This window comes from Symphalangus syndactylus, chromosome 9 (assembly GCF_028878055.3).
Source record: "Symphalangus syndactylus isolate Jambi chromosome 9, NHGRI_mSymSyn1-v2.1_pri, whole genome shotgun sequence".
In the NCBI taxonomy this organism is placed as follows: domain Eukaryota; kingdom Metazoa; phylum Chordata; class Mammalia; order Primates; family Hylobatidae; genus Symphalangus; species Symphalangus syndactylus.
The window spans coordinates 109,021,361-109,041,549 of record NC_072431.2 but is presented as its reverse complement, the minus strand read 5'-3'; the positions used below and the strand labels follow the sequence as shown (position 1 = coordinate 109,041,549).

At 44.1% G+C, this 20,189-nt stretch overlaps 1 protein-coding gene across 2 annotated transcripts in view; it reads left to right on the top strand.

Moving 5' to 3' along the window:
• RGP1 (RGP1 homolog, RAB6A GEF complex partner 1) overlaps window positions 1-19,532 on the top strand; it is a 40,176-nt gene extending 20,644 nt beyond the window's left edge. For both annotated transcript variants that reach the window (XM_063609775.1, XM_063609777.1), the window contains exons 10-12: window positions 15,917-16,053; window positions 18,445-18,528; window positions 19,258-19,532. The gene's annotated coding sequence lies outside the window, so the exon portion shown is untranslated. The remainder of the gene's footprint in view (window positions 1-15,916; window positions 16,054-18,444; window positions 18,529-19,257) is intronic.
• The last annotated feature ends 657 nt before the right edge of the window (window positions 19,533-20,189 follow it).

Below are 20,189 nucleotides of genomic sequence, written 5' to 3'. Positions count from 1 at the left end.
CAAAGGAACATTGGCCTGGAGATCTTAAGAAGCTGGAGGAGCACTTCCTCAAGGGTTGCAACTTTTTCCTGCTGCTATGAAGTCCCCTTCCCCTGATATATCCAAATCCATCTCAGGTAGATAAGCAGGAGAGGGGTTGCTATCTGAGAGGCTGAGCAGTTTTTATTCAAGAGAGTCTGAGCAGTACCTAAAAAGACATTAAATGATCAGATAGGACTATGTTAAACTGGTTTGGGGGCTTATGAGGGACAATGTAGGCAACTGTAAAGATGCACAAGATCTTCATGTGAGTAGAGGCTGCCCTCAGCTCACCCACCACTTTCGATAAAGTGAGGCAGGACTGAATGTGGAATGAGGCAGGCCTGTTTACTGTGTCCAAGAGGGACTGATTGGGCCCATTTGAGATAAGTTAGGTAGCAAGCGGCCTAGCTGAGCAGGGGCTAGGTGCATGCACACAGCTGCAGGGGCACTGCGTACCCATGTGTACCTGCCTCAGCACCACCAGTGTCACAGCCCTGGCTGCACCCATTGCCAAGGAAGAAAGAACCATGTGGTTGAAACACTTCTACTGTACCTGGCCCTGTCAAACTTGGGAGGACAGGTTCTTGTCTTGTTGTCCTTGATGCTGTTTCCATCAGCATCCACCTGTTATCTCTCCTCACCCTGAGGAGCTCAACCCACCCTGATTTTGTCATTCATTTTTTTTCTCATTCACTCATTCGGTTATTGAGTCTGTTATGCCATATACTGGGCTAGGCACTGAGGACACAGTATTTTGTAGAGATAAGGGAATAAACACACATGAATACAATGAAGTTTGAACAATATTAAGCTTCAGAAATATTACTGAGAAAATACAGAGTCTTGAATTGGAGTGCACATTTTTGGGAGAACATAGTTTGTAAAGGAAGTAGGGAGGTTTGTGCTGTGACCTAATAATGATTTTGAGGTAATCAGATGAAAAGTCAGAAGAAAGTTTCAGGCAGAAGGAACAACATGTGCAAAGAAGAGAGAGATTAAAGGAACAAAAGTTCAGTGTGTCTAGAGTGTAGAGGGTGAGGAAGAGGGATGTGACATGAGATGAGGCTGAAGAGGCAGGGACCTGACCATGGGGCACCTTGAAATTCAGGATCAATTGTTTGTATTTCATCCTAAGCACAATGGGAAGCTATTCAAGAGTTTTATGCAGAGGATTGACTTTGCCAGCATTGCATTTTTTAAAAAAAAAGAATTAAAAAAATTTTAATATAGTTCAAATCTGCATGTCTGGTTCATTTCAGCTCCTTCACTGCCAAACCTGGGGGCAGGGACTGCTTCAGTTTCTCTGCCTAAGATTCTTACCAGCACTGCATTTTGAATGTTTTATAGTGTGGATTGGAGTGGATCAACACTAGATGCTGGGAGACAAGTTAAGGGATTGTTAATTAGTCCAGGTGAAGGATGATGGTGGTTTGAACTGCATAGGGTAGAGGTAGGTAGAGAAGATAGATTTGGGGCATATTTTAGAGGTATGTCCAGCAAGGCTTAGATGTGGAGAGTAGTGAGGGAGATGGAGAATTCAAGGATAACTGAGGTTTTTGGTTGAGCACCTGTGTGGATGATATGTCCTTTGCTGAGTAGGAGAACATTGGGTGGGAAGATATTTTGGAGGGAAATCATGTGTCTTGTTTGGATGTTGAGTTCAAAGTTCTTACAAGACCATCAAGTGAAGATATCCTGTGGGCAATTAGATATATGATTTGAAAGCTGATAGAAATGGACTAGCAATTCATTCTTGGCACATAGAAGTTGGTTACTGGAGCAATGGGCATAGGTATTACCATAGAGAGAGAGAGAGAGAGAGAGACGGAGAGAGAGAGAGACGGAGAGAGAGAGAGAGAGTTGAGTGGAAAACAAAACCTAGAATAGATCCCTGAGGATCATCTATCAATCCAGGGGCAGGTAGAGAAGGAAGAGTCGGTAAGAGACTGAGAAAGAGCTGCTAGCTGGTTGGAAGAAGCCTGGACAGTGTGGTGTCATGGAGGGTGTACCACTACAGTCAGCTGTAGGGGAGTGTCAGAGTGTTTGGCTGCACTACTGGAGATGCTCAGGTTACTTATAATAATTGAATGAGTGAGTAGGCTACAGAGGATCAGAGGAGCACACCTGGAGCTCCCAGCCTCCGCTAAGCATCTCCCTAATAAACACAGCAGCCTTCTGCCTGTCAATTCGGAAGAAAACCTGAACTCCAGGAAGTAGCAGGGGTTCAGAGGAAAGAGCAGGTGCTCACACAGGTGTATTATACCTTCAAGGTAAACCTTTAACCTGGTGAGGTTTGGTAGGATCAGAGTGAATTTCAGTCTCTGGATCTGAAGCATCCTATTAATTTTGTTGCCCTCTTATCACTTTCTAGAAGCTGACCTTACTTTTTTCTCTGTCTTTGCCTCTATCTTTGCCCCTCTGATTCTCTAGCCCAGTTGATTCTCCTTGGCTCTTGATCTTGGTTTAGTTTGGCTAGCACTCCTTTTCTGAGGAACAACTTCCATAACAAATATTTATAGTAACCCCTCTGCTTGGCTGGCAAGTCCCGGAACCTGTGTCCTTACGCACCGTCCTAAAAAGCAGTCGCCCGGGAGCACAGCCAGCTTTATTGGCCTAGATACGATTAGATGCTTCCTTTACCCCTTCCGGAGGTGTTAGTGGTTCTGAGCCTTGGAAGTTCTGTTCTCCTTAACCGTCTCCTTCTCTCCTGTTTTGCTTGTCTGAAATATATTTATTAGCTAGATGTTGAGGTTAGCAGTTCTACCCTTCAGTGAAGATTGATGAAAAATTAGCCCAAAATTGCTGTCTTCTAATTCCAAAAATCTATAATCTCTGTGTTCTGTGAATTGGGTCTGAAGCTAGCTCTTAGCTTATTTCAGGACCTAAATTTAACATACCCTGGGTTTAAGTGGTGGCTTGTAATTTCTATGTAGGAGAAGCTTAAGGGGAGAAATCTGATTGGAAGAGAAGGGAGGCAGTTAGGTTTGCCTTAAAGCTGAGTACACAAGAGTAATCTGATCAGCTGGCTGGGACTAACTGCCAGAAAAATTAAAAAACAAAGATGTGATTGATAAAAATGTGTACTTTGTTCATGTAAGCGAGTTTTAAAAATGTAGACTCTGAGACCTTTTTTCTCTACCTTCCGTTGGCCAATTATTGCATTTACATAGTTTCTTCCTTCCTTCCCCAAACAAGGTATAACACCATAAACCTGAGAATTTTAAACACATGCTTTGCTCACTTTTTTTCTATTTATGTATTATTTTTATTTGGTTTGCTTTTGGGGGAGGAGAGGCAGGAGTTGCCATTTGTGGCAACAACACTTCCTCAAATCTTCCAAGCAATCTTTTCCTTGGGGAGTTGTACTACAAAATTCTATTAATTACTGTTGTGCAATATCGAGATACCTTACATATGTAGCAACAATGACACGTATGCTCACACCCAGTGAAATAAGGTCATTTTCTACTGTCAGTTATATGCATCAAGGTGACAGGTGATGGCATGGTTATGGATTAACTCACCAAGGAAATGAGTGTGGAAAGAAGAATGCAGAAATCTGAGGACTAGAGCCTGGAGATAGGGAGCTTCAAGCTCAGAGGAAGAAGAGGATCTTCGTCATGGGGAGACATCAGCTGGATATTGAGATGGAAGGATGACTATGAGTATGAGCTATTATAGAAACCATGGTAAGAGTTTTAAGTAGATGACAGTAACATCAAGTGTGACTGATGTGTAACTGGAGGAACTTACTGTCATATGCAAACTAAGAACTCCACTGTATTCTTCTTCATCCAGATCATTTGTAAAAATTTTATACTAGGCCGGGCGCGGTGGCTCACGCTTGTAATCCCAGCACTTTGGGAGGCCGAGGTGGGCGGATCACAAGGTCAGGAGATCGAGACTACAGTGAAACCCCGTCTCTACTAAAAATACAAAAAATTAGCCGGGCGTGGTGGCGGGCGCCTGTAGTCCCAGCTACTCAGAGGCTGAGGCAGGAGAATGGCGTGAACCCGGGAGGCGAAGCTTGCAGTGAGCCGAGATTGTGCCACTGCACTCCAGCCTGGGCGACAGAGCGAGACTCCATCTCAAAAAAAAAAAAAAAAATTTTATACTAGACTACTCAATTCTATTCAACAAATATTTTTTGAGCTGCATACTAACTGTGGTGGGGTTGTATAAAAGCTATAAAGTTGTGTTTTAAAGTAATATGTCTTTATAAACAAATATGCTGGTAATTTATACATAAAACTCTCAAACTTTACTGGTGTATTTGTTAAGTAGAGACTACAGACCTATTTCAGTGACATTTACAAAAAGTCCTTTGGTATGCTTTTATCCTTGTGGTATCTTAAAAAAAACCCCATATATAGCTTCTTATTACACAAGTAATACATAATTATTGAAAAATACAGCCAGGCATGGTGGCTCACACCTGTAATCCCAGCACTTTTGGAGGCTGAGTCGGGAGGATCACTTGAGCCCAGAAGTTCAAGACCAGCCTGGGCAACATAGTGAGACCTCGTCTCTACGAAAAATAAAAAACAAATAGTCTGGTGTGGTGGTGAATGCCTATAGTCCCAGCTACTCGGGAGGCTGAGGCAGGAGGATTGCTTGAGCCCAGGAGGTTGAGCCTGCGGTGAGCCAAGATCGCACTACTGCCCCTCAGCCTGGGTGACAGAGTGAGACCCTGTCTTAAGTAAAAAGAAAAGAAAAGAAAAGAAATATATATATATATATATATATATATATATATAAATTCTAACACATACTATTCCTAAAGAGACAGTCACTCTTAACGTTTTGATTTATACTGTTCCAGGTTTCCTTTTTCTTTCTTTTTGAGATGGAGGCTTGCTCTGTCACCCAGGCTGGAATGCACTGGTGCTATCTTGGCTCACTGCAACCTCTGCCTCCTGGATTCAAGCGATTCTCCTGCCACAGCCTCCCAAGTAGCTGCGACTACAGGCGCATGCCACTAGGCCTGGCTAATTTTTGTGTTTTTAGTAGAGATGAGGTTTCACCACGTTGGCCAGGCTGGTCTCGAATTCCTGACCTCAGGTGATCCACCCACCTCGGCCTCCCAAAATGCTGGGATTACAGGCATGAGCCACCGAGCCCAGCCCCAGGTTTCTTTTTAAAAATTATTTATTTATTTAATTTTTAAAATAAATAAAAGAGACGGGGTCTTGCTATGTTACACAGGCTGGTCTTGAACTCCTGGGCTCAAGCAATCCTCCTGCCTTGGACTCCCAGTGTTGGGGTTGCAGGTGTGAGCCACGACAACTGGCCCGTATTATTATTTCTGAAGATCTTTTATATGTGAAAAAATAGTCCATTGTTATTTCAGTTTTATAGCCACTTTAAAAAAATGTGTATTGGTGCAAAAACTTTGTTCTTTGATGATAAATTTCATTAAAGCAGTCAAAAATTATTATAAGTTGGTTGAATGAAGTGAATGGTTAATCTGGGTTATTCTGGTTTGGGCTGAATGTACATGGGACTCTGAAGGGGTCATACCCCAGTTCTACCACTCCTGGGTCCTCAGGAGACTCAGCCTCAGCACCTTGCTCTCCCATGGCAGCAAACGCCTCCCTCCCTAAGAGACTGACTGTGCTCAGCTCTGGTCAGGGCAGGCTGCACAGGGCTTTCACTGGATGACCCAGTAGGCAGACTAAGTGTGTGCCTTTAGGGGCCCAGCAAAGCAGCGGTACTAAATAGATTTGGAGGAAAGGATGTTGATGTGTTTTTAAAAACATGGAAGTAGTTGGCCGGGCGCGGTGGGGCGCCGTGGCTCACGCCTGTAATCCCAGCACTTGGGAGGCTGAGGCGGGTGGATCACGAGGTCAGGAGATCGAGACCATCCTGGCTAACATGGTGAAACCCTGTCTCTACTAAAAATACAAAAAATTAGCTGGGCGTGGTGGCGGGCCCCTGTAGTCCCAGCTACTCGGGAGGCTGAGGCAGGAGAATCGCTTGAACCCGGGAGGCGGAGCTTGCAGTGAGCTGAGATCGCGCCACCGCACTCCAGCCTGGGCGACAGAGCGAGACTCCGTCTCAAAAAAAAAAAAAAAAAAAAAGATTTTGTTTGTGGAAAATCAAAATAATTGAATTTATTCTTGGGCCAGAGATACCCCAACCAATCTTAGCTTTGTTTTTATGACATTATACATGAAGTTATCTAAATCAGGTTTTTTGTTGCTGTTGTTTTGGGTTTTTTTTTGTTTTTTTTTTTTTGAGACGGAGTCTTGCTCTGTTGCCCAGGCTAGAGTGCACTGGCGCGATCTCGACTCACTGCAAGCTCCGCCTCCCAGGTTCACACCATTCTCCTGCCTCAGCCTCCCCAGTAGCTGGGACTACAGGTGCCCGCCACCATGCCTGGCTAATTTTTTGTATTTTTAGTAGAGACAAGGTTTCACCGTGTTAGTCAGGATGGTCTCGATCTCCTGACCTCGTAATCCACCCACTTCAGCCTCCCAAAATGCTGGGATTACAGGTGTGAGCCACTGTGCCAGGCCTAAATCATGTTTTGTGTGTTTTTTTTTTTGTACTTGTTTCTTTTATACATATATATATATACGTATATATATATATATATATATAGAGAGAGAGAGAGAGAGAGAGAGAGAGATAGGGTCTTGCTATGTTGACCAGGCTGGTTTCAAACTTTGGCCTCAAATGATCCTTCCATCTTGGTCTCCCAAAGTGCTAGGATTACAGGTGTGAGCCAACGCACCCAGCCTGGTACTTGTTTCTTGTAAGATGTTCTAGTTCTAACTCTTCTTCTTCAGACCTACTGATCTTGGATTATACTTTCTGTAACACTTTATCTTTTGGTTCCAAATGACTGGTTTTCAGAAAAGCCCCCTTAGCTCTGATGCTACCGTTCTGCTCTTTGATGTTTTTAATCTCCTTGCTGTAGCTATGAGGGATTCACCATGTGCGTTTATCTATTAAAAGAAATCCCATCTTTCCCTTTGAGGTCCCATTGCCATCCTTTAAAACACTCAGGATATCAAGCACCCCATATCAATGACATATTTTTATGCTTTCTTGTTTATGATTAAGATTCATTTTTAATTAAAAATTTTGAATAGGTCATACTTGCACACCTGTTACAAAATTAAAGCTATACAAAATGGGCTGGGCGTGGTGGCTCACGCCTGTAATCCCAGCACTTTGGGAAACCGAGGTGGGTGGATCACCTGAGGTCAGGAGTTCGAGACCAGCCTGATCGACATGGAGAAACCCCATCTCTACTAAAAATACAAAAAAATTGGCCAGGCGTGGTGGCGCATGCCTGTGATCCCAGCTACTCGGGAGGCTGAGGCAGGAGAATCACTTGAACCCGGGAGGCGGAGGTTGCAGTGAGCCAAGATTGCGCCATTGCACTACAGCCTGGGCAACAAGAGCGAAACTCTGTCTCAAAAAAAAAAAAAAAGGTATACAAAATGATAAATAATGAAAAAACTCTCTCTTTCATCTTGCCCTTTAGATACCTTGTTCCCCCTCAGGGAGGTATTCGGTGTTAACGGTTTCCAGTCCAAAAGCTACGTTTTAAGGCATAATTATATTTCTGGCCCCCTCTCTAAAGTCCCTCAATTATTAATCATATTAACTTTGTAGAAGGGTGTATCACAACATTATACTGAAAAATAAGCTGAATATTCAAAAGTGTTCAAGCAGTCGGAATACTTTGGAATATAATATGACATGTCAAACTGGTGTCTGACATGGATGGCTTCTGGGTGGATGCAAGTCCCTAAATGTCCAGCCTTTCTTCTGTGCATTTGCTTTGCCTGCCTACATACCCACTCCCTCCTCTCAAAAGCACAAATAATGCACATTCGCCTTCCTGTTTGCTTTCTCTTAAGCCCAAGGCTTGTTAATCTGGGATCCTTTAGCTCCTAGATCCACGTGCACATGAAATGATATGTAAAACGTTGTGGAATAATATTTATATGTGCTTTTTATATTTTAATGGGGAAAAGGAAGTATACATGGCTTTCATCTGATGTTCTATCTCCAGTCTATCTCTGTCTTCTTTATTCTGCCTGAACCTTCAAACTCCTGGTTCCTTCTGTCACTCAAAAGATGACTTTGCTTCCCCATTGAGGAATGCAGTTGAGCTCCTTATTTCATATAACCTTCCCTTCATTTCAATATATTATAGAGGATGTTGAGTAAGGTTTTTTTCTATTGCCCTGGAATTGGTGAGTAGGGTCCAAAGCTGGGACAAAGAGGACTAAACACTGCACGTTCTAGAGAGAGTTGGTAATAATTGGAGTCAGAGCTCCTCTCCAGGGCTTACAAAGAGGTAGCAGAAGTGGCCCTGCAACTTCCAGCCAACCCATACCTTACCACCCCACCTCCATTCCCAGGCTATATAAGATAAAAGATGACTGAAGGGAGGCTGTCATGAGCCTAGCAGGAAGTACTTTTCCCTCCTTTCCCCCCTTAAAGTAAGCAAGGGAGTGTGAAAAAGATCTGCATGAAAGAGAGATTGATTTCTCATTCCTTGGTTAAACTATCTGTTTAGACAGTGGATTTGTTCAGCTCTGCACCAATCTGAGAAGAGGAAAGGCAATTAGAGAAAGGAGGAAGGGCAGAGTGAGGGGATAGTAGTGGAATAGTCTGCATTCATTCTGTTTGGCTTAGCAAGGGTATGTGAGTTTCTGTGATCAAAGGGACACTGAGGAAGATCGCGGGCTTGAGCCATCATGCTGGTAACCCATCCAAAAGGCTGCCTGCTGAACAGAAGTTAGGAGGGTTAAAGAGATGGCTTGGATCAGGATTGTCTGCATTAGGGCACAACTCAGTGGAGAGGCCCAGCAGGACCTTCTAAAGAACTCACATAACTGTCTCATAAGAGAGCCAGCATCTTTTTTTTTAGATGGGGTCTGTTGCCCAGGCTGGAGTATAGTGTTGTGATCATGGCTCATTGCAGCCTGAATCTCTTGGGCACAAGTGATCCTCCTGCCTCAGCCTCCCAAGTATCTGAGACTGCAGGTATGTGCCACCACATTTGGCTAATTTAAAAAAGATTTTTTTAGAGACAGGGTCTCCCTGTGTTGCCCAGGCTGGTCTCAAACTCCTGGGCTCAAGTGATCCTCCTGCCTCAGCCTTCCAGTGCCTTGAGATTACAGGCATGAGCCACCGTGCCCAAGAAAGATAGCATTTTGACATCTGCCAAACAACAGGTTGGCATGGCCTGTCAGCAAACAGTGGTTTGTGATAACTACCTTGTTAAATAAAAAGAGAGTTGTTCTTTTCCTCCCTGCCCTCCTCCTAGTTCTCAACCACCAAGGAGCTAAAACCCTTCTAGAGAACCTTCCAGAGAAGTAGAAGAGGAGGAGCAGAATCAATAGAAGGGATCATATTCTCCTCTCCACTGCAGGTTCCTTAAGCCATGGCTTAAGATGAGTTCTGCATTGGACCTGAGAGTGGAGTTTTAAGCCATATTGGACTGAGTCTTTAAATAACCAAAAGTGAGCAGAGTATTATGGACTCTGACCATGATGTTGTGAAGAGGTACAAAAGAGACATTTGTCATGGCACAGATGAAGACTGTGATGGGTGGCAGGTTGTGTTTATACCTGACCAAGCTCAGTGCTCAACAGATAAGTTAAATTTATCCATCACGAAATCTATCCCTGAATCCATTGTCCCAACTTTCCCTGCAGTCTCAGAGGAATTTCTTTTTCTTTTAAAGTGAATCCCTGGCTGGGCGCAGTGGCTCACACCTGTGACCCCAGCAATTCGGGAGGCTGAGGAGGGTGGATCACTTGAGCTCAGGAGTTCAAGATCAGCCTGGGCAACATGGTGAAACTCCATCTACCAAAAATACAAAACAAACAAACAACAACAAAAAACAACCAACCAGGCATGGTGGTGTGCATCTGTGGTCCCAGCTATTTGGGAGGCTGAAGTGGGAGGATTGCTTGAGTCTCGGGGGATGGAGGTTGCAGTGAGCCGAGATGGCGCCACTACACTCCAGCCTGGGTGACAGAGTGAGACTCCATCTCAAAATATAAATAAATAAATAAAAATAAATTGAATGCCTTCATCCATACTCATATATCCATTGAGAAAACATTTATTTGAATTCTAGAATGTACTGCCAATGTGAGGTACAAAGATTAAGGACGATAAAATTCCTTCTCATGGAATACACAATCTAATGGGGTAGAAAGTACCTACTTTAAAACCAATGTATTAAATTAAATTGAAAAGTGGCCTGAGTAAGCCTCAAAGAAGAGTAATTAGAACTCAAGGGAAGAGAAAACATTTCAGGCTGACAGAAAACCCACAGGCATGGAATAACATGGCCCACTTAGAGGACTATAGATAGTTCTATATGTTTAGAAGGCATATGTGTCTGCAGAGGAGGCTGGAGGGGAAGATGGAGCCAGGACCACCTGGTGGGCTGAGATTCTTGTTCTCCATCCTGCAGGCTAGTGGCTCTGAACAGCAGTAGTACTTTTCCTGGAGGGGCGTTTTGGCAGATGGTGGGTGCGCAGGAGGTAGTGGGGGTGGGGGGGAGGGGGTGGAGGGCAGGTGGGAGGGGTGGGGGGGAAGGGGGCATTTTCTTGGTTGCTATAGTGATGAGAGTGGGTGCTACTTGCACTGTAATAGTTGGAGGCCACAGATGTTAGACTCTGCAATGTGAGGACATTTCCACATAATTCAGAATGTATTCCATGAGAGAAGAAATTTTACTTTGTTTTGGTTGTTAATCCTTGTACCTTGACACTGGCAATACCTTTTAGGTGTCAAATAAATGTCCTGAATTCGGCATGATTTAGATATCCTGAGTTCTGCACAGTCTTCAAATATTCCACCAAACAGTTGTGTAGGGTGTTATATATAAATACATCTGGTCTGTTATTGCTTATCCTAACACTGGTGTTTAATCCAGTATCTTTCTTTATGGAGTGGCTTCTGATCTTTAAATCAAAATTTATTCATTCCTTGTAATTAGAGGGAAGCATCTAATTACAATTAGCTGAGTGCCTCCTTTGGTGTTCTATCACAGTTATATCCAACCATTTACATATTGAAATACCTGTTTTTAAAATAAGTTATTGTCTTTTATTTCTCTCGTTTTATTTTTTTTGAGATAGCATCTCACTCTGTTGCCCAGGCTGGAGTGCAGTGGCGTGATCTCGGCTGACTGCAACCTCCGCCTCCCAGGTTCAAGGGATTCTTGTGCCTCAGCCTCCTGAGTAGCTGAGATTACAGGCGCCTGCCAACATGCCCGGCTATTATTTCTCTTCTATATTACAGTTAGGACATTTTATTGATGTTTTGAAATTATGTGTAGAGAGAGGTTGTATTATCTATGCATTTTGTTTTAAGTTAGTAAAGGTGCCATTAGAAAATAATTGTTAGAAGGAAGATTTAGGTTTGGTAGCATCAAGAGTCAATGTTTCGTCACTGATTTTCAAAGTGTTATTTTGAGTTGCAGCGCTCAAACATTTTCGTTCATGAGCTCCTTAAAATAATAACCCACTCACACAATTTTAAATTGAAATCTAACTTTATTATTACGAGGTTTTTTGTTTTTGTTTTTGTTTTTTGAGACAGAGTCTCGCTCTGTTGCCCAGGCTGGAGTGCAGTGGCATGACCTCGGCTCACTGCAATCTCCGCCTCCTGGAATCAAGTGATTCTCCTGCCTCAGCCTCCCGAGTAGCTGGGATCACAGGCGCGTGCCACCACGCCTGGCTAATTTTCGTAGTTTTAGTAGAGACGGGGTTTCTCCATGTTGGTCAGGCTGGTCTCAAACTCCTGACCTCAGGTGATCCACCATCCTAGACCTGCCAAAGTGCTGGAATTACAGGTGTGAGCCACTGCGCCGGGCCACATAAAGCAGACTTTTAACTATTTTATTGAATAAAGTACACCAACTATGAAATAAGTTACTTCATTTTTTTTTTTTTTTTTTTTTTTTTTTTGAGACGGAGTTTTACTCCTGTTGCCCAGGCTGGAGTGCAATGGTGTGATCTCGGCTCACTGCAACCTCCCCCTCCCGGGTTCAAGCGATTCTCGTGTCTCAGCCTCCTGAGTAGCTGGGATTACAGGCATGCACCACCACGCCTGGCTAATTTTTGTATTATTAGTAGAGACGGGGTTTCTCCATGTTGGTCAGGCTGGTCTCTAAGTCCCGACATCAGGTAATCCATCCACCTTGGCCTCCCAAAGTGCTGGGATTACAGGCGTGAGCCACCACGCCCGGCTAGTTACTTTTTTTTTTTTTTTTGAGACGGAGTCTCACTCTGTCCCCCAGGTTGGAGTGCAGTGGCTCAATCTCTGCTCACTGCAAGCTCCGCCTCCCGGATTCACGCCATTCTCCTGCCTCAGCCTCCTGAGTAGCTGGGACTACAGGCGCCCGCCACCACGCCTGGCTAATTTTCTGTATTTTTAGTAGAGACATGGTTTCACCGTGTTAGCCAAGATGGTCTCGATCTCCTGACCTCGTGATCCGCCCACCTCAGCCTCCCAAAGTGCTGGAATTACAGGCGTGAGCCACCCCGCCCAGCCCTTAATTTTTTTATTCATGGATTTTATTCAATGTAGCTGAAGTATTTTTGTGGCTTGTAAAACTTTTCAGTTTAATTTTCTCTATTTTATTTTTAATTGACAATAATTATACATACTTATGAAATACAATGTGATGTTTTGATACATGTATAGTGTGTAATTATCAAATTAAGGCAATTAGTATCTCAAAAATTTATCATTTCTTTGTGGTAAGAACATTCAAAATTCTCTCTTCTAGCTATTTTGAAAAATACAATAATATTGTTAACCAAAGTCACCCTACTGTGCAAGGGAACATTGGAACTTACTCCTCCTGTCTATCTGTAACTTTGTTGGCCCACCTCACCCCATCTACACCTCCTGCCTATGCTTCCCAACCTCTGGTAATGATTATTCTACTCTGTACTTCTAAGAGATCAGTTTTTGTTTGTTTTTTTTTTTGGATTCCACATATGAGTGAGATTCTGTGGTGGTATAATGTCCTCCAGGCTCATCTATGTTGCTGCAAATGACAGGAATTCATTCTTTTTTTTATGGCTGAATAGTATTCCAGTGTGTAGATATACCACATTATCTTTATCCATTCATCTGTTGATGGACACTTGGGTTGATTCTGTATCTTGGCTACTGTGAATAAAGCTGCAATAAACATGGGAGTGCAGACATTTCTTCAACATACTGATTTCATTTCCTTTGCATAAATACCCACTAGTGGGATTACTGGATAAGATGGTAGTTCTGTTTTTAATTTTTTGAGAAACCTCTATACTGTTTTTCATTATGGCTATACTAATTTATGTTCCCACTAGTATAAAAGTTCTCCTTTCTTCACATCCTCATGAGCATTTGTTATTTTTTGTCTTTTTGATAATAGCCATTCCAACCGGGATGAGATGGTATTTCATTGAGGTTTTGATTTGCATTTCCCTGATGATTTGAGCATTTTTTCATATACCTGTTGGCCATTTGTATGTCTTCTTTTGAGAAATGTCTATTTTACCCATTTTAAAAATCATATTATTTGGGATTTTTTTTTGCTATTGAATTGTTGAGTTCCTTATATAGTCTAGGTATTAACCCCTTAGATGTATAGTTTGCAAATATTGTTTTCCATTCTGTAGCTTGCCTCTTCATTTTGTTGACTGTCTCCTTTGCTGTGAAGAAGGTTTTTAATTTGATGCAATCCCGTTTGTCTATTTTTGCTTTGGTTGCCTGTGCCCAGTCCAATGTCATGAAGGGTTTTTCCTGAATTTTTTTCTAATGCTTTCATGGTTTCCAGTCCTTACATTTAAGTCTTTAATCCATTTTGAGTTGACTTTTGTAAGTGGTAAGAGATAGGGGTGTTTATTTATTTATTTAGAGACAGAGTTTTGCTCTTGTCACCCAGGCTGGAGTGCAATGACACTATTTTGGCTCACTGCAACCTCCGCCTGTTGGGTTCAAGTGATTCTCCTCCTCTCTCAGCCTCTCAAGTAGCTGGGATTACAGGCGCCTGACACCACACCTGGGTAATTTTTGTATTTTTAGTAGAGATGGGGTTCCACCATATTGGCCAGGCTGGTCTCTTGGCCAAGCTGGTCTTGAACTCCTGATCTCTTGATCCACCCGCTTCGGCCTCCCAAAGTGCTGGGATTACAGGTGTGAGCCACCGTGCCCTGCCCTATCTCTATATGTTTTTAAAATAGAAGACATGGTCTCACTATGTTGCCCAGGCTGAACTTGAACTCCCAGTCTCATCAGATCCTCCTGCCTTAGCCTTCCGCGTAGCTGAAACTATAGGCACACACCACCCCGCTCAGCTGAAAACACCCCATTCTAATGCTAAGCTTTACTCTTCACAGAATATGGATATGGTGGGGAATGACAGGAAGCCCCATTCATTTAAGGCACTTTGATTCATCTTCACAAGTTTCCCTAGACCAATAGCTGATTTATATACCCTTTTTCTTGGTGCTCCAAAGGTTTTTACACCCTAGAATAATTCATCATAATAAAATTTGGCTTGGGGGAGGGACATGCCTTTCTGTTGTAAACTGGGAGGGTTGTTGTCAGCACAACTGTTGTGGGCACAGGTCATTCTCAGGCAGATCAGTTTTGGGACTGAGTACATAAGGAAGTTCAGGGTCTGGAGATGGATTCCCTTAAAGCCATCTGCACAAACATAGTCCTTGGAAAGCCTTTTTGTGCTACTACTGTTTGAAGGCTGCTGCCCAGAGGTTCCCTGAAGGTGCCTCAGGGGTTCTGTTTGAGAATGAGGTGAAGGCAAGGGGTTTCTGGGCCCACCCCCACTGTTTCATCTGGAGCAGCTGGTCTCCTTTTTTTTTTTTTTTCTGTTTTACGTGTACATTTTCATTTGAAGGAATGGTTTTGCTGCTAAAAATAACAGTGTGAAAAACATAGCCTCCAAGGGGGACCATTTAAAGATTTTAAGCAGTGATGTGACATAATTAGGTTTTTGTTTCAAAAGGTCACTTTGGCACCTGAACACATCGTGGAGGCTGGACTGGAGGGAAGTGAGACTGGAGAGAACCAGAGAGAACGCAGAGTAAGAACTGGCCACTCTGGGCTCCATCCCAGGGTCAGCATCCACTTTAGATGGAGCCAGGGCTCATGGCTTGCCAGTCTCCACCCAGCTGCTTCTCCCATTCACATTTCCTGCCTGGCCCATGACCACCTTTGCCTTTGCGACCCCTTCCTTTGACTGTTTTTCGTCTTGGATATCCAGTCAGCCACCAAATCCTGTTGTTTCTTCCCTCAAATTACCTCAGATTTGTTCCTCTCTCCATTACTATCCCACCATCTTAGATTAGACACTTCAGGCTTGGGTTTCTCCAGGAACCTCTTCATGGTTCTTCTTGCTTTCAGTCTGTCTGCCCACCAATCTTACGTCGCCACTGCTTAGCTTCTCTTTGTTCTTCATGACATACTGCAGTACAGTTTTGTCCATTTTTGCTTCAGATTTCTCCTCTTCTTCCCAGTCTTTGGCTTCTGTAGAAAATTCTAAGCAGAGCAGAAGATTAAAATAGTGACTAGTGCATTTCCAGTCTCTAGAAGTGGTGACAACCATGTTTCCTTTGCCTCTTTTTATGCCAGATATTTGTAGAGTTAGCAGGACTTAAAAGGCAAGGGGACACCTTTCCCTGTTGCCACTTGCCTCGTGCCACTTTTTCCTCAGTGAAAAATTTTGTGAAGAAGTGGAATTTCAAATTGAGTGGGTAAGAGATTATTTCAGGGAATATTATATTTGAGACTTCATGCTATCGGATGCTCCCAAGGGGTGGTAAATAACTACTGGGGTTGGTAATAATGATGAAGGGTGGTAATAGGAAAATACGGAAACAATCTATGTACCTAGGAAGATGGGCCAAGTGTGAGAGAGCAGAGAAGACCTGGGGCCTTCCTGGACACTCACAGAGGTGCTGGTCCAGGCCCGGATGGAGCAGACAGGTGAAACATGGTTCACCTGGAGCTTGAATCATCAAGGAAATCAAGGTATGTGGTTGCTTCTCCTGACAATTCTTAAATTCCTCTCTTAGGAGTCTTTGGCTGTCTATGAAACAATTTCCATGGGAAAATGCCTTGTTTGGACTGTATTTTCACAAAGCTGATATTTCTGGCCCTTAGAATATGATACCTGTTTGTCTTTTAAAACATATATCTATTCAGGTAAGTTGGAAGCTGAGATCTGATTTGAAAACATTTTGAACTTACAAAGACATGTATGAATTCAAAGTAAAAACCCTTGACCCTTTAAACAATCACAGCAGCGCCCACCCCTGCCCCCATTTTTTTTGAGACAGAGACCTGCACTTTCCCCCAGGCTGGAGTGCAAAGGTGCGATCTCGGCTCACTGCAACCTCCACCTCCCGGGTTCAAGCGATTCTCCTGCCTCAGCCTCCTGAGTAGCGGGGATTACAGGTGCCTGCCACCACGCCCAGATAATTTTTGTATTTTTAGTAGAGACGGGGTTTTGCCATGTTGGCCAGGCTGATCTTGAACTCCTTACCTCAGGTGATCTGCCTGCCTTGGCCTCCCAAAGTGCTGGGATTACAGGCATGAGCCACTATGCCTGGCCCACAGCAGCCCTTTGAGGCTGTTGAATATCTGTGAGAAGATGAACTGGATCTTAGATCTACAACCATACTGTGCACTGCTGCGTGGCTGAGAGGGAAGTAGGAGCTGGAGGGGAACTGGAGGTTTGACCTGATTTCAGGATTCTGTCTCTCTCTTATGGGGCTAAAATAAAGAATGCAGAATTTGAATAAAGTCTCTATTTGCTTTCTATATACTTTACTACATTTCTTTTTCTACGTTACTTTCTCCTTTTCCTATTGAGATGTGTTGTGAAGTGTATCTTTCCTGCCTTATTTGATCTACCTTTCTATGGCTGTTCTCTGCCCCCTGTTGGCAGGTTCTCTTGGACCTGTCCGTCTGTGTGCAGGGGACAATTGCATGGAGTCAAAGCCCATTTCTGCTAGTCAGGTCAACAGAGAAGATATTTTGTTTTCTGGAATTCTGTAGGCCTGGGAAGCATGATCTGGTGTAGAACAAACCTGAGGATCCAGCTTCAGCTGCACAAATAGATTTGTTATAAAACGTTTAATGCTGTCAGTTTGGGGCATCAGAGCCTATCAAGAAAATTAGCACGAGCCCGAATCCCGTGGTGGCTGCAGAGCTCAGCTAGGGTCTTGAGGCACCTCTGGCCTGAGTGGAACCAGGATTAGGATTTCTTTTGAAGAAGGGACAGGGCAGCTTGGAAACCATAGGAGATTCTAGCAGCTGGCCAATTTGATGCTCTGCAGTTTAGTTCTGGATCAGAAATAAAGTGTTTGGGGCCGGGTGTGGTGGCTTACGCCTGTAATCCCAGCACTTTGGGAATCTGAGGCGAGTGGATCACTTGAGGTCAGCAGTTCGAGACCAGCCGGCCAACATGGTGAAACCCTGTCTCTACTAAAAACAAAAATTAGCTGGGCATGGTGGCGGGCGCCTGTAATCCCAGCTACTTGGGAGGCTGAGGCAGGAGAATCACTTGAACCTGGGAGATGGAGGTTGCAGTGAGCCGAGATTGTGCCACTGCATTCCAGCCTAGGCAACAGAGTGAGACTCCATCTCAAAAAAAGAAAAAAAAAAAAAAGAAATAAGGTGTTGGCTGACCCTATCCAGAAGAAATTGTAGCTGGTATCTGTCTGTGGATTAGAAGAAGGCCATGACAGTGCTACAAAGAGAAAGTTGGACCCTAGTTGGTTGCTGCTTAGGCCAGTAGAATCTAGATTTCCTAGGTTTTCTATGTATTGCAGCATGGTCACCAAATACAGCCAAAATATTATTGCCCATATCAATGAGAGCAGTGAAAGCTTGGATAGTGGGATATATACATAACCTAAGGTCTCATTTATCTAATATTTTCAGCTTCCCCTCAAACATGAAAAAATAAACACCAAAAGCCTTTCACTGTGTGTTAATAAAAAACCTCATTAGGGGATTTATCTTTTATCTCCCCACTCCTTCCCACTTCCCTTTTGTCTTTTGAAATTTATTTTTAGTTTTTACTTATGTTTTTCTTTCTTTTTTTTTTTCCTTTGGAGATGGAGTCTTGCTCTGTCGCACAGTGCTGCGATCTCTGCTCACTGCAACCTCCGCCTCCCGGATTCAAGTGGTTCTCCTGCCCCAGCCTCCCAAGTAGCTAGGATTACAGCTGCCCACCACCACGCCCAGCTAATTTTTGTATTTTTAGTAGAGACAAGATTTCACCTTGCTGGCCAGCCTAGTCTCGAACTCCCGACCTCAAACAATCCTCCCACCTTGGCCTCCTAAAGTGCTGGGATTACAGGCGTGAGCCACTGCATCAGACTCCTTCCACTTCCTTTTTTTTTTTTGAGACAGGGTCTTGCTGTCACCCAGGCTGCCTCTATCCTCCGGGCTCAAGCGATCCCCCCACCTCAGCCTCCCAAGTAGCTGGGACCACAGGTTCGTGCCACCATATCCGATTGATTTGTTTGGTTTTTAATAGAGATTATAGGCATTACAGGCAAGAGCCACCGTGCTTGGCCCCTTCCTACTTTCTAGTTAAGTGGCCAATTGGGAGGAAGAGGGAAAGGCAAGATGCTTGAATGTTTAATCCCTAACATAATGAAGAATTGCCCTTAATGTTCAGAATAATGACATACGATGCGCTTGTACTTGCTTAGGAGTCTGGGTGACAGTGGTAGTGGTGGCTGATCCTCACTGAGGGCTGCAGGTGTTCCAGAGAGACTCGCCTGGGTTTGGTAGCTATTAGATTGTAAGCACAGCTTTCTACAGTAAGTTCCACGAGTCAGCAAAATATCTGTAAAGAGCCTCTCCTTGGAGACCATGAAACCTGCATTTTAATCTCTCTTTTGCAACTGAAAAGCCATGTGGGACTGGGGGAGAGGAGCAAGTAAGGACACTGAGACTTTCCTCTCTGGGATTTGGTTTTCAATTATCTTTAAATGAGACGGTTAAACAATATATTTCTATGATTCCTCTTAGCCCTGCCATTCTGTAATTCTTTCAGGAATTTTGTCATTTTGGATTTGCTTGTCTCATAAAACAGTGTGTAATTGCTTAAAAATCAACTATTCTATTTGGTTGACTTGGTCTAAAGCATTTCTCATGTTGTCTCGTCGTTCTTTTGACTGTTCCTTTTTTTTTTTTTTTTTTTTTTGCCTTGGCCAGATAGGACAAAACTCCTTTTCACTACAGTATTGGGATCCTGGAACTAGAGTTACCACCCCTCTGCGTTAAAGAAGGAGCTGTCCTGAGGCTTCCGTCTCTACTGGGCTTGAGGCAAGAACATTGTCGGGGCGGCCTGTTCTTGGCCTCTGTGCCCCAGGGATTGCAAATGTATGTTCCTCAAAGGTAAGGGCTGTATCATTCGGCTTTCTTTGTATTCACAGGTACAGCTTGTGCTGGGCAGCCCGTGTTCAATAAATATCGTGCCTAAGGGTAAAGTGCCATTGTCCTTAATTTCCCCCAGCAAACCACTAGGTGTCGCCTTCATCTCAGGGAAACCATGCCCGTCCTCGCCCTATACACTCCCACCCCACTCCAGGGCTCCAGGAGCGCTCTTAGCTTGTGATTTCTGGAGAAATAGGTTGAAGTGGGAGAGAAACCGTGGCTCTTAGCGCGGGCAGAGAATGGGCTTATGTGCATGTCCTTTATGACAGTTGGAGAAAAATCCCCAAGGTCCCATAGCAGTTCCTCTCAGCCACCATGAGATCATCCCTCACAAGCTGTTCTTGGGGTCAGATTGGCACTCCAGATATGGGGGCCCTGGGGAGAGCTTCCTAAGGGAAGCTGGGAGCAAGGTGGAACCCCAGGAGAGGGTGGATGGGCTTCCACTGCGGGGAGTGTCCCACCGGTCCGTTACAGACCTTGCCCAGGCGCCAGCCTGCGCTGTGCAGGAGACAAAAGAAAATCGAGGCCCTGACTGAGCAGATGGTGTGGAGGAAGCCGGGCGGGCTGCAGTGGGCCTCTGAGGACACGAGGAGGGCAGGGGGCATGGAGACAGCGGGGGGCCGAGGGTTGAGTCCCAAGCAAGAAGGAGCCTCGTGGACTTTCTAAGGACTGGTGGGAAGTGTAGCGCAGGGGCCCCTGGCTGCTGGAGG